Source organism: Triticum dicoccoides, chromosome 2A (genome assembly GCF_002162155.2).
Source record: "Triticum dicoccoides isolate Atlit2015 ecotype Zavitan chromosome 2A, WEW_v2.0, whole genome shotgun sequence".
In the NCBI taxonomy this organism is placed as follows: Eukaryota; Viridiplantae; Streptophyta; class Magnoliopsida; order Poales; family Poaceae; genus Triticum; species Triticum dicoccoides.
In genome coordinates, this window is record NC_041382.1 from 302,833,733 (window position 1) to 302,849,240 (window position 15,508).

Here is a 15,508-nt window from a genome sequence, read left to right on the forward strand (position 1 = left end):
TCTGCTGGTTGTAACCACCCTGATTGCCGTGATTACCTTGATTTCCCTGGAATCCAGAGTTAGAACCACCACCACCATAACCTGGACCGTGAAAGCCGGGTCCAGAACCGCCACCTGGCCCATGACTATCTTGAAAAAGATTGGAATTCGTGTACTCTTTCATAATGTGACAATCTTTCCAGAGGTGCCCGGATGGTCTTTCCCTCGTACCATGTCTTGGGCAGGGCTGATTTAACATCTGTTCAAGGTTGATATCGGATCCTCCGGCTCGTGGGGGCGGTTTACCCTTGCGATGCTGACCATTATTCTGTGCATTGGTGTTAGCCACAAAGTCAAAACTATTATCAGCCTTGCGCTTACCATTGCCTCCCTGGTTCACCGGGTTATGTTGTTGCCCCTTAGTGTTGCTGCTCTTTCTTACCCTCCCCAGCTTTTCATCATCAGACTCAGGGTCCTTGGTACTATCAAAGTCAACATATTTAACCAGAGCTGCCATGAGTGTCCACATGTCATTGCAATGACGCTTGAGCCGCCCTAGCTTCTTCTTTAAGGGTGTAAAACAACAATTGTTCTCCAACATCAACACTGCTGAGTCGGCATTGATGCGATCTGACGAGTGCAAGATGTTGAGACCCGATGCGCCTAATGGGTTGTTGACTCACCTTCTTCTTGAACACAGGAGGCCAGATCCACAATTGACATGGGTTGTTTACATGTGTCTTTGAAGTTCTGGATGAACCGGGCCTTTAACTCGGCCCATGACCCGATGGAATTAGCAGGGAGCCCCTTCAACCAAGTACGGGCCATTCCTTCCAACATCAGAGGGAAATATTTAGCACATGCAGCCTCGCCGACATCCAGTAACTCCATAGCCATCTCATAACTCTCGATCCACGCCTCAGGACTTAAATCGGCTGTATAGTTAGGCACCTTACGAGGACCTTTGAAATCCTTGGGTAGGCGCTCATTACGCAGATCCGGCACTAAGCATGGCACGCCCAAATTTCTGAAGGTTGCACCTGGCTCCACAGAAGTGGTTGGACGAACCAGAGTGGGTTGATGGGACGCATACTGTGTCGCTAACTTGGCCTCTCGACGGGCTCTTCCTTGATCCACCACATTCTGAGCATCAGCACCACAGCCTGCCGGGTTATGCCCGCGTGGAGGGTTATGGTTCCGTCCACTGCTTGACACCGCCGGCTCATCAAGATGTCTGCTGTAACTTCGGCTCGGGTGAGGAGTGGAATGAATCCTATCACGACTGTAAGAATAAGCCTGCTGCTGAGTTAATGCCATCTGGAGAAGCTCTCTGGCCCTCCATGTCTCAACTGCCGTTGGTGACTCACCATCAACTGGGAGAGCTGCCAATCGTGACGCCGCAGCGATCATGTTATCCAAAGGGTTAGAATAATGACCCAACGGTGTTGGCATGTGCTACGGCGGGTTATTGCTCTGACGGGGAGGGTCTGTTGTACGTGGCTGAACCGACACACCCATCTCAGGCGCCTCGACCCGGTTTACTACTGTCGGGTTACTGGTTCCTGCTCCTGGCGTGTTAAAGAGATTCCTTGCCTCATAAACTGAAGGCAGACGAGTCTGATGCCTCCTCCTCATGACTTCATTGGTAGCGTTCTGATCTAACATGATCCGGTAAGATTGTGACTGAATCCGTTGAGCCTGAGCATCCAAAGCGGTCCGCTCCTCGGCCATCCTGGCGTTTTTTGCGTTTAGCTCATCCTTGGCCTGCGCTATCTCATCACACAGCTTTGTGATTGCCGCATTATGCTGATCTTGATCCACCGGGTTAACCACCGCTATTAACAATGTTGTCAACTTGTCCAGTAAGTCGGTTAAGACCTGAGCCGGCGGGCGCTCAGGGCCTCCTGCCCCAGCAGCCGCTGCCGCTGCTGACCCGGAAATCAACACTGCTGCCTTTGATGAATGTTGCACGGGCTGTGTACCGGCCATGAAGATTGCAACCCGATTCGGCGGCTCACAGGGGTCCGAAATACTGTCATCGTCAGAATAGCCCCCAAGCTGGCCTTCTGGCAGTTGATACAATGACTCTGTCTCACCGGTGGATGACTCGCCATCAGAGTAAATGACGGTCTCATCACCAGATGTCAGTCTGTCCTCAGATTCCACTCCATGGATAAATCCCATGAAGGCACGATTCATGGCAGGCCGAACCCGGGCGGGTCTCGCACGCTGAGCCGTCTCGACGATGTCGGTGCAGATGTCCGGCTCAAGGCCTGGTTCGCCGATCTTGCCGATGAAGACGTGAATTCCGCCGAAGGGGACCCGGTACCCGTACTCAATTGAGTCGGCCTTGGGGCCCCAGCCTGTGTCGTCCATGTAGAGCTTGCCGCGGCGACTCTTGGTCATCCGGCACACAGCGTATCCCTTGATCCCTTTGAAGTTGCCCTCTAAGAACTTGAAACCATCGTGTGATAGCCCCACGGTGGGCGCCAACTATCGTGGAATTGTCACGGCAGATGTCCTAGTGTGATGACTTAGTCGTGGAGCCATCGCGATGAGGTTAGCTTAAAGGGGTTGATCAGGACAAAGGACACGAGGAGTTTATACTGGTTCGGCCCCTTACGATGAAGGTTAGCCTAATCTAGTTTGTAGATGGTATTGCTAGGGTTTCAATGAGCAGGGAGCAAATACGCTTGACCCGGCTCTCGATTTGTTGTTTCTTTCCCTAAGCCTCCGCCAGGTCGTCCCCTTATATACACGGGTTGACGTCCTGCGGCCCATAGAGTCCCGTCCGGTTTATACAACGTATCGGGCTCGGTGACCTTTCTCATATACCTTATAATACAATTTTACATACATGGCGGTTTATAATCATGGGCCTTAAGACACCTTCGGGTCTAGGCCCTCTACCAAGCCTATCTATGAAGCACCATATGCTCTTGGGATTCATTGAGATGGATCGTTATAGGGATGACCCGGCCCCTCCTGGGCGGGTCATACCTAATAGTTATATCCCCAACACTAACCATGACTAGGAGGACGTGGAGGAGTATATATAGTCTAGGAACACGAAGGGGTAAGTGAGGGGTACATGGGCTTTGGCCCGCAACACTGCACAGATAGGCGTCAGACGTCCGGTGGGTGTCGGATGTCCGGAGGCTCACGAAGGGCCGGTCGTCCGGAAGTCTTCAGACTTCCGCTATTTTCCTTCTATCGCCGTGGCACCGGTCGTTCGGTGGCGCTCGGTCATCTGGGACCTGGGAGGTGTCGGACGTCCGGTCTCGGTCAGTCGTCCGGTCACTGAAGAGTTCCTCGACTGTAGCTGTTCTGGCAAGATGAACTCCAGGCGTCGGACGTCTGGTAAGGACCGGTCGTCCGGTGGCTGTGACTTGTTGTCATCCATTTCTCTTGTTCCTCACGCTTGGTGTCCTCGCCGTCTTGTCCAATGCTCCTAGATGATCCATGTCCTTCCTCCTGGTTCCTGGACATGCATAGCTCACACGTTTGAGGTAGTAGCCATGTCTCACATGTAGAAAGTGAAGGTCCGGTGAGGAGCGAGTTAACCTTGTGTCCAATGGCGTATGTTCGAGGTCTCGTCTTATGTACCCTTGGGTCATGGGGAGTGGTCGAAGTGGACATGGGGATGAGCGTAGGATGCTCCGCATCATCTCCCCCCTTGGGAAAGATCCGACCTCGGATCATGATCCTCATCACCATGGAAACGGTTGTCGTGGATGGACTTGTAGTTGGACGGAGTTGAAGGAATGGCGCAAACCAAGTACTCCAAGGTGTCTCCGGTATGTGGTATGTGGTACATGCAAAATGAGCAAACACAAAGTACACTTGGAAATACAATGGTTAGTGCACACAAAGTGTCCATCAAGTAAGTATGAGTCCGTGCGGCAAGATTCTTCGTGACAAAGCGCATGAAGCTTATGAAGATGATATAGAATGATATGCAAAGCATTCATGGGAGCAAAAGCATTCAAAATGCACACAAATGTGTTGTGAATATGATCAATGCAACCACGGTGCAAAATGATGTCATAGTGAGACGGTTTATCAATAGCATGAATATGGTAATGGATTCTCAATATGAGTACGTGATCATGCAATTGATGATGGGCAATATGATCATGATGTATGAAGATGCCATCAAGAAAGATCACAACAAATTTGATAAGGAAATGCACAAGCTCATATATCATGGTTGACATGGGAATACAAGATGCAAAAAGGCAATCATAATGTGAGTCAATCCATGCATAAGATGCAAAGTTTTCATGTGTATGATATGTCCATCGAGCATGACATGTGTGAGCACAATCAACAAATATGGAGCTGTTGGTGTACCAATGCTCGATGTCGGGGCATGAGTGGAGGTTAGAAGGTGTATCCAATAAGTACGAGCGCTCCTCATTTTGAAGGTCCATAGAACCAATCTCCAATGTTGCTCCTCCGTTTGCGAGATGTATCATGTAGACAACAAGAAGGAGACAATAATGAAAGAGTGACCCCATCCAATATGCGTATTTGAGGATGGCTCAAAGGGAAGGAGTTCACCTTTAGGAGATTCTCACAAATGTTGGTGTTGCACATCGTGTATGCCTTCGCATGACCAAGTTGTCGCATAACGGCACCGCCTTGTGAATCTTCCAAAATTAAAGAACATGACAACCACTTGGAAAAACAAATGAGGTTAGCGGAATTGCAAAACCTATCATTCGTGTGGTAAGATACCCAACAAGTGTATGCATCATGCTCATCATAAGAACGGACAAGGGAGCATTTCATAGTATGGAGGCATATGATGCGAAAACAACCAAATACAATAGGCTCAATCAAAGAAGTATGCATCACAAGTAATATGTCCAAGTCTCCATGATTAATAAGCATAGATGCAATAATTGGAGGCAAGTGACAATGAACAAGATATATCATGTGAGGGGCATGAACATATATGTCATGAACCCAAGAAAGCGAGTAATAGTGGAACATGGGGGATGCGACAAAGCAAGCAATCATAGTGATCAAGTCAAGAAAGCTAGTAGTGCGAAGATGCAACGTACTAGAAGGAATCATGTCAAGCATGTCATGTGTGCAAATGGTGGTCATCAATAATGCACAAGACATATCACAATCATGAAGGCAAGATATGAGCAAAATATCATCAATGTACTGGTGAGAGGCCATATGTAAATAGCAATGGGACATCATGACTCTCCCGACACAACAAGCAACAATAGCATGAGGCACATGGTAAACATGGAAATAGCAACAAGGATCTCAACCAAGCATGCACATACACATAGAAGTAGTATAATGGTGACTCATGGGTAAATGCAAACAAGGGTCACAATTGCATGGCGAAGACATAGAAATAGGCATAACATGCAAAGTGAACACGATATAATGGGCATAAGATGACAAGTGGTAAATAGCCCATAGTCGTGTGAGAGTCAAGTAAAAGATATGCTCGTAGTCGTTGTGCGAAGAGAGCGATGGGAAGGACAATCCACGGGATCCCAAATCGACGTTTATCTCAAGATCTCGTTTCGCCAACTCTTGGGATTGAGAGGTTGACGAGTATACGTGAGTACCTACACAAAACAAAGACAAAGGGAAAATTGTGTGTGCGTGGTAGATGTACACATCATCCATCATGATGCGCACGTGTTTGTGTTGGTTAGCACAAAATATCCAATGCTCAAATAAATGAGATGCGTGATATAGAAACATGTCATCCATCATGATATGTTTGTTGTTATGTATAGCATAATGGAGACTCAAAGTGTAATGCATCACAAGAAATATGTAGAGCATTGTTATTCATGGAATGCATACGGTGCAAGCAATTATGAGAATCATGCAATGTATGGAATGCATCAAAATCTCCTACTATGTATGAGGAAACTATGGGGTCTCCTCATAAGCATTAATGGGGGAACATCACATGGAGAATATTGAAAACATCCAAAACAATGCATATTCGGAACAATGTGATCATGGCATGGCATAGTAGATGAATTGCACAAATCATGTAAATGAAGCATGGTAATATCATCACATGAAAAACAAAAGCCAATGACCATCATCTTGTCATCTATGACATAAGTGCAAATGGGATTTATTTTAATGGGGCATGCATAGTTACTATGTTGAGATTGAAATTATGCAATATGGGAGATCTCACTCATAGCATATGACAAGTTTAAAGGATTATCAAACATGATGTGACCAATAGAATTTTCACAAGATATCCTATGGAGCATAGCATCACAACTAGGCAAATCAACATGCTCATCATCATATTCATCATAAATAGGTAAGTCATGACATGAAGAAGTCGCACTAGCATGAAGCATGGGAATGGGTGGATCAACACCATGCAAGAAATCATTGGTGAGATAGTCCACTAGTGGGACAAGAGAAGCACCATCACCTATGTTACCTTTGGAGCATCGCTCGTGTGTTGTAGGTGAGGTGTCGAAGACCAAGTCGTGGTTAACTCCATCTTGATGGAACCATGTGGGGGTGCATCATCGTCCACCATGGCCATCGTCATCTCCATTGGAGGTATGGACTCGTCGAGGATAGGCGTGTCGTCATGTAGGAGACCTAGCACCAAAGAAGAAAACACACTAGGAGTAGAGGTTAAGTCATTAGAAATCATAGTGGCCTCACATGTTGTGTCAACTACCTCACTCACTAAGTGTTGTGGCTCACTCACTCCCTCATGGATGCTCTCACTCGTATGGTTGGTGGAGTCACTCAAATGGCTCTCAACCTCACATAGGATATGTGGAATGCTCTCATGTGTGGGGCTAGTGGTGGTCACACTTATCCTCTCGTAGGAAATGCTCTCAATATCACGTATGGTGGAGTCACTCATCTCACGCATGGGGTGGTGGCTCTCCTCACATGGCAATTGGGGCATCTCGTGATATGTGGGCGTCAGAGAGATGTAGGTGCAAATGTCTCCATGCTCAATCATGTCGTAGGCGTAGCCGTGGATGAAGGCCGAAGATGGCACATCATCACTCTCCTCTAAGACCAAAGATAAGGTCTCATGTGCGGTCTCGTAGCTTGACTGAGAGTATGAGTCCCATATGGGCGCCGTCTTCATGTTGTTGAAGAGGTTCGTGCTCGTCGTCGTGGTCGAAAGGGATGGCCCTTGCTCGACCTTCTTATTGTCGTCTTGTTGTAGGAGGCCCATATGATGTGGCACCTCGTAGCTCATCTCCATGACCAAAGGGAATTTCCCATGTTCGGCCATCTTCCTTGGGGGGCTTCCGAAGATGGAAGTGTCGCCCTCGCTCGTAGGTGGTCGCCTTGTACTTGATGATGTCGATGTAGGCAAACTCACGGGAAGTAGGCGAAGATGACGTACGTCCAAAGGCGAAGATGCCTTGATAGCACTTGGCGAAGATGCCGAAGTGGTTGTTGTAGCCGTAGCTCCATCTTGGTGGTGCTCGTCTCGCGGTCTTCTCATATGCTCATGATGTTTGGACTTGGCATGAAGTAGGGCTTGTTGGGACTTGTAAGTTTGCACTTGGTGAGCATCTTCATGATGATGGTGTCGTTGTCGTACTTGAGCTCGTAGTAGATGTCGTTCGTCGTCATCATGCACATGTTGCTTGGAGGTGACTCGCCCTTCATGACGATGTGGATCACGAACGTGATGGTGGTCGCCATGGAAATGTGGACGTGGATGACTTGCGCTTGAATCGTTTGGGTGCTCCAAAGATGATTGACTTGCTCGCCGTCGCCTTGAGGATGATGAAGGGGAAGAACGTCTGGCCAACAAAGTCCGAATCTCCTCCATCCTTGCATCTTGCTCCTCCTTGTGCACGAAAAGCTTGTTGTCAATGTAGTCCCTTTTCCTTGCTTCGAAGTGACGAATGTGAATGGAGAGGTTCTCGGTGCGCTCTCACAATCTTGGTTATGCGCCTTGCATTTCTCATTGTAGAACAAAGATTGACGCTTTGGTGATGTAGTTGTTCACGCCGTCGTTGTTGTGGAAGACCAGAGATGAAATGCCTTGCCTATCCATCACAATACTTGAGCAAATATGACTGGAGAAATGAGAAGAACTATACCAAATGTACCTTGACCAATGTTGAAGATGTATCAATGATCACTCAATGATGTAACAAGGAAATAGCACAATTGGTACCAATTCTTATCGGTTTCTCACACCTACACAAAATAAGGCTTATGGTGGAGCTCGGTGAGGATAGTGGCACAAAAATTTGATGCAAAATGTTAGCAAGAGTTAATAATGTTGAAAGAGATTCACAAATTCGCAAGTGAAACAAGTAGACCATATAGAAATGAATGGCACACGGAAATGCACACACGGATAGATAAATGGGGTCGTGCAACCAAGGATGAGCACAAAATGTGGAAACCACGGAAAACTCTCGTGTTGCACAACTCAAGAGAGATGCTAGCACGATTGCTCTATAGGCGGACACGACACTTGTGCACAACCTATAAGATGCAAAATGTATCAACTTTCTATCCCAAGTATGCTATGTATGATGTTCCGGTGGTATAATCCAAGATGATCGGATATGACAATCTTATATGCAATGTGGTATGATGCTATGGCTATTGCTTACAAGCTTATTTGCTCTTTATCTTTTGCTTAAAAGCTTATTCTTTTTTTGTATGGCCACTTTTGCACAATGCACAAACCAAGATAGTAATTGTGTATATGCGGGAACAAACTTGAGGCACACAAGATGATATGATACCAAGATGGTACCGATATGGTATGGTATGTATGCAATGGAAGGTGTAGCTCGATGATCACTAATGTGCACAAGTAACGTTGCCGGCAATATTCAAATGGCTAGTCTCGATAGGCAAGTGACTCTAAATGGGCTAGGGGTTAACAATGCAATGGCAAGGGAATATATAGTGGAGGGACACCACGATACCAAGATGATATGGAGGTTACCGTCCTTGGCGATGATGAGTGGCGGTGTTCTTGATGTAGATACCAAGATGATGGAGACTCGTCCCTAAGTAGCTGAAACACCTTAGGAAACGGAAAAACTACGAACTCAAAATCTCAAAAGACCAATGTCAAATGGTGGTAGTGGGAATGCGGTGGTGGTTGCGGAAGCTCAATGGGATTGCGGAAATGCAATGATGGGTTTTGCGAGTAGGCAATGCGGAAATGGAGGGTAAGGTGGTGTACTATACACGATGTCAAAGTTGATTTCACCGTCCCTAAGTAGCCGAAACACCTTAGGAGACACAACACACAACTCAAACAAGGTCAAACAAAATTTGGTTATGTTGGGTGGTGGAAGTGTATGGTGGGAAAGCCTATGCGGAAGTGGTGGTGGTGGTTGATGAAGAAGCAACCATCCCTAAGTAGCCGAAAGACCTTAGGAGACTCAAATCACTACTCAAGCAACCACTAATGCTATATGGGTCACAATGGGTTAGGTTGCGGAAGTCGGTGGTGGTGTAGCGGATGATGTGGTGGAAGACCTAGGCAAAGATGCCAAAGTTCACAAAATTTGATGGTATCAAATGATGGGTGTAGTATTTTTGTGGGAAGGGGGATGTCAAGAGTTTCAAAACGAGTTAAAGAACGTCAAAATCGGAGTTCAGATGAATTAGTTATGGCCGAAACAAGAATCAGCCGAAGTCTGAAACTACAGGTTACGAACGTCCGTAAAAGGACGGATGTCCGGGGGCCGGACGTCCGGAGGGCTCAGAAATCTGTAAATTTGGCTCGGGTTAGGGTTTTCCGGTCGTCCGGAAGGTTGCCGATGTCCGGTCTTTCCTGGGCTCCGGGCATCCGTAAAACGTCGATCGTCCGGTGGGTCGGGATCAACGTGAGATGCGAGATCCGTGGCGCGATTTTGGGCGGAAAATGGAGATTTTGGGGTCAAAATTGATGAGATTTCATGGATGAAAGATGGGGAAACTTTGGGAGATGGTAGATCCACTCAAAATAAGCAAATCCATGGATCAAAATCAACAAAACTTCCTCAAACCAACAAATCACAAAAAAATTGGGGCTATTTTTGGTGGGGATTTTCGAATTTAGGGAAGAACACAACAAAATTAGGCTAAAAACGAAGAGGGGAGGCTCTGAAATCATGATCAACATGGATCATGATACCAAGATGATGTAGGGTGGAGCCCTAGATGGCCGATCTTTCACGAAAGGAGTGGATCCCGCGAAGAACACGAAGAACACAAGGGGAAACACGAGAGGAAACACGAGAGAATCACTCAAACCAACAAGAACGATTACACATACGCTATTTCCATGAACACAAAGGGAGATACATGATCCACGGTCAACAAGGGACGATACACAGTAACCGGTTCTTCTCCAAAGGAGGTCTTAATGGGGGCCACCCAAAAGGGGGTCTTGAATCCAAGGGGATCTTCTCCGAAGAGGGTCCGCGGTCTCTCTCGTGGAGTAAATCCGTAATGGATGAGAAAAGCTCTATCTCTAAATGAGCTACTACTTTGCTAACCCTAACTAGGAGGAGGTGGAGGGGTATATATAGTCTAGGGACACGAAGGGGTAAGTGAGGGGTACATGGGCTTCGTGTGATGGCCTGGCTTATTAGGGATGATAGACTACTCATATCAATAAGGAATTCCTTCTTTTCTGGGAGCCCATTCGGACAGAACTCCAAAGTTAAGCATATGCTCAGCTTGGAGTAGTGTCAGGATGGGTGACCAATCGGGATGTTGCTCCTGGGTGCGCACGAGTGAGGACAAAGTGCGCATAAAAGACTAGTATTGATCTGTGGGGCTAGTCTAGATCCCGTCAAGAGTAACGACCACCGGCGGGTGTGTCCAGGGCGTTACAAGTTGGTATCAGAGCCGACCATCGCGGTTACACGGATGTTTGCGGACAGGTGCACGGTCATGTTGTTCATGATGTTTGTGACCCATCATGGCACCCGGCATGGCACATGTACCGGACTGGATGCACAGACGTATGTGCCAAGAGGGAATGTTCCTGTGGCCCGACGAGGATGTCGGTTCCTCTGAGTGGGGGTGTATGTGATGGCCTGGCTTATTAGGGATGATAGACTACTCATATCAATAAGGAATTCCTTCTTTTTCGGGAGCTCATTCGGACAGAACTCCAAAGTTAAGTGTGCTCAGCTTGGAGTAGTGTCAGGATGGGTGACCGACCGGGAAGTTGCTCCCGGGTGCGCACGAGTGAGGACAAGGTGCGCAGAAAAGACTAGTATTTATCTATGGGGCCAGTCTAGATCCCGCCAGGAGTAACGACCACCTGCGGGTGTGTCCGGGGCGTTACACTTCGGCCTGCCACACTGTGCACAGACAGGCGTTGGACGTCCGGTGGGTGTCGGGAGTCTGGAGGCTCACGAAGGGCTGGTCGTCTGGAAGTCTTCGGACTTTTGCTATTTTCCTTCTGTCGCCGTGGCACCGATAGTCTGGTGGCGCTCGGTCGCCGGGATCTGGGAGGTGTCGGACGTCCGGTCTCAGTCGATTGTCCGGTCTCGGTCGGTCGTCCGGTCGCTGAAGAGTTCCTCGGCTATAGCTGTTCTGGCAAGCTGAACCTCCAGGCATCGTACGTCCGGTAAGGACAGGTCGCCCGGTGGTATGACTTGTTGTCATCCATTTCTTTCATTCCTCGCGCTTGGTGTCCTCGCCGTCTTGTCCAATGCTCCTAGCTGATCCATGGCCTTCCTCCTGGTTCCTAGACATGCATAGCTCACACGTTTGAGGTAGTAGCCATGTCTCACATGTAGAAAGTGAAGGTTCGGTGAGGAGCGAGTTAACCTTATGTCCAATGGCGTGTGTTCGAGGTCTCGTCTTATGTATCCTTGGGTCATGGGGAGTGGTCGAAGTGGACATGGGGATGATCGTAGGATGCTCCGCACCAATATGTGTGCTCTGGAAGGGAAAGAATGATCAAGGCATCAACTTGGCAAACCAAGTATGTCGCTGGAAAGATGAGGTGATTTCGGTCGAAATCAATACAAGGATCACCGGAAACGGATGCACGGTTTGCAAATGACAAGCAATACAAGGATGATGCAAATCTACGATTAACAGCATGATAGCACTTAGAATGCAACAAGAAACTAAGCTACTACACTCCAACATAGCAATAAAGGATATGTCAGTGATGTACAAGAGATTCTTGACAAAACATGAACACTAAGGTACGGCTAAATCACACTAGAACAGGTTCAAACAAGCATGGCAAAAGTGCAAAAGATGTCACTTTCACAGACTTAGAGAAAATACTAACATGTCAAAAACAGCGTCAAAAATAGCATTAGGAAGCAATGTTTAGAGAAAGCAAACAACATGCTATAGAAATATATCATAGCAAACAAAGGCATGGCTTGCTTCTACTAAATGCATAGAACAAAACTCCCTTACTGATCATAACCCTAAGAGGCATGGAAAATGATGTAGCACCCATGCAAACATGGTAAAAGATATGAAGCAGGTTTCAGACTTAGAAGAAATCATGACATGAACAAAATGCAAAACGAAAACAAAACCCAACCACGAAGGGAATATCATATCACATAGCCGAAAATGGCAAGAGTCGGAGTTACAAATATGGAAAGTTACATCCGGGGTGTTACACCTCATCTTTCACGCCACCTCCATTCCCACACCGCCGTCTTCACCTGCACCACAGGAAGAGCAGCATCATCACCAATTCGTCAGATGAAGCTGAGGGCTAATCGGCGCCACCAAAGAGGTTCCACACTAATCACAACATTTTCTTTTTGATTCGATCTCACGGTGCTGCCGGTGCTCGGTCCTGAGCCAACATGGCGCGGCTCCATCTACGGCGGCATCGCGGGCCACTTCCTCCACAGCGTCGCTCCCTCGGCGGTGAGGTCCACATCAGTAGGAGTTGTTGTTGCTTTGGCTCTCACTCGCGTTGTTGCTCTTCTCTTGCTCTCGGTCCCCTGCCTGGTCTGCTCTTGCTCTTGCTTGTGCTGCTGCTCTACTCTTGCGCGCGCTGCTGCTGCACGAGCAGCAGATCCTACTCTCGCTCGAGCCCCTGCAGCTGCTACCCGAGATGCTGCTACATGACCAGTTACCCCGGCTCTCGCACGCGCTGCTGCTCCAGGCGCTCCTACTGCTACTGCCTTTTTGCCACTAGTGCGTTCAATTTCGACAGTAAAATTCAGTTTCAAGAGCAAAATTCAGTTTTGACAGTTAAATTCAATTTTGACAGTTAAGTTCAGAGCTGAGCGGCTGATGTATTTTACATCTAGCACTTTGTGGTTATGTATTTTACGTCATCTATTGGAGATGATGTTAGAATTCCACTCAGGTTAATGTTGTCTCTCTTGTTCTGCTTCAGCCTCGCCATCTTACAACTCACCGGAGCTACTCCAATGAAGAAACCCTCCATCACAGCGGAGCAGTACCCCCGGCTCCATCTCCAGACGCCTAAGATCTTCTTCCCCTCCTCCGACAGCCAAATCAGCTGGAGCATCCTCACCGACCAACTCAATCACGCTGAGATCGACATGGCTTCACCAAAGAGGTTGCACACTTGTTGCGTCGTTTTTTTACTCTACATGTTATATATATTGTCCACTAAGCACACGTAGTAACGTGATATATGATTAGTTTCTCCTACTATATGACAAGAAGTGAGGTACCACGCAACTTAGCTATCCGTGATGGACTCTCTTGAACGCCATCATTACTTATCTCTGCGTGTTTGAGCTGTGCATTTGTAGGCGGGCCTGAGAGTTGAGCTAGTAGGGCAGTGGCCTGGGTCCAAAAACATTTTTTGAGTGTAGGCTTTTCCCTGTTCAAGCCTGCCTACTAGAATCGCCTGCTTGAAAGGAAAGGTGAAGGAAAAACATAGGAATTGGAAAGTTTCCTATGGTAATACTATTCATGCATTTGGTTCAAAGGAATGGAGCAAAGGAAAACTGTAGGATTTGTTCCTTTAGTGTTTCCTTGAAAGAAAAACCGTAGGAATTTTAATATCCACTTGTCCTCCTTTTCAAATTCCTATTCATGAAGCATAAGACTAAGAGATAGTAGCATAATAACACTATAACCGTACATTTTCTTATGCTTTGACTTAATCTCACCATGCTTCTTTGTGTCCCGTGATCTTCCAATTCTTGTGAACCAAACACCCAGATTGGCAGAAATCCTATGTTTTCAGTTCTCTGTTTTGCACGTGCATTCCTATCCTATTCCTGTGTATTTCCTATCACTGCATTGTTAGAAACCTCAAATTCAAACAAGACCTTACACAATTACTTCTGTTACAGATATGTGTCAAAGAAAACCTTGTGTGGTTTGTCCCGCTCCTGTTGCACTGTGTTCCACCCCAGCTAAGCTGCTCCAACAACGAAAGGGTTCACCATAGCAGGGATCCGCCCTCCAGACTATCTTTCACCGCCTTGGATCTTCTTCCCCGCTGTCGGCACCCACGACAACTGCATTACCATCATCAACTGAGCAGATGACCTTGAGGACTACACGGGTCCGCAAGAGAGGTCGCACTCTTTCATGTTTGCTTACGTTATGCATCGCTTAATATGATGACATGCTACTTTATCATCCTGTTCACCAATTAGACTCTGAGTCAAGTCCAAACTAATGCTCAAACTTGAGTTTTTAAATGGTTGTGGGGTACATATTGGGGAAACAATCAATACTATCTGGTTAATCTTGGGTGTCTACTACGAGTTTCATGTTAGGTGGAAACAGACATTAAAGGAGTCATTATCTGTATTTTTTAACTAAAGCTATTATCTGCCTGCTATCATTGGTTTTGGGTCTATCCACAATTTGCTACCATCACTCTGGATTTGTGCATGCACTCCTTACATAATCTCACTATATTTTATTCCTATGCATGTTAGTTATTATACACAATAGTACTGAACATGTAGAGAAAAAGAGGCGAGCCTTGCATGGCAATAAAATTTCATGGAGATGTGGCTCCATGGTCGGCACAAAACCAATCCCCCCTCCCCCCATTCCAGACTGTAATCAAGAGGAAGATAATAGTTCAGAGGGGGATTCCGAGGGAGAAGACCACTCCTATTTACCCCCTGAGGTCTTTTGATCTAACATGGCATGCTGATATTGGTCATCTCATGCATATGGTGCCTTGCATTGCTTACTTTATACATAAAATATGTCATCTACTTAGTTTAGACATGCATTGTCTGAATGCCATCTATTTAGTTTCTATATCATATATGTGAATCATGCAATGCCATCTTGTTTAGCCAGGCATCATATATGTGAATTTTTCAATGCCACCCTGGTAAGCCAGTCATCTTATCTATGAATTATATCATGCCATCATTTTTATTACGTATTAAATTTTTCAATAATTTTAGTACATTCAATTACTCTTCCTGTGCATCAGCCATTCAACACAGTCATGGAAAATTTTGGAGTGAAAACAAGGTCTTCAGAGCAGACAATGCTATCTGACAAAGCGTGTGTCTTGCTAGTTACAGATAGCTCCTAAGAGGAGGATTCAGATACAGATGAG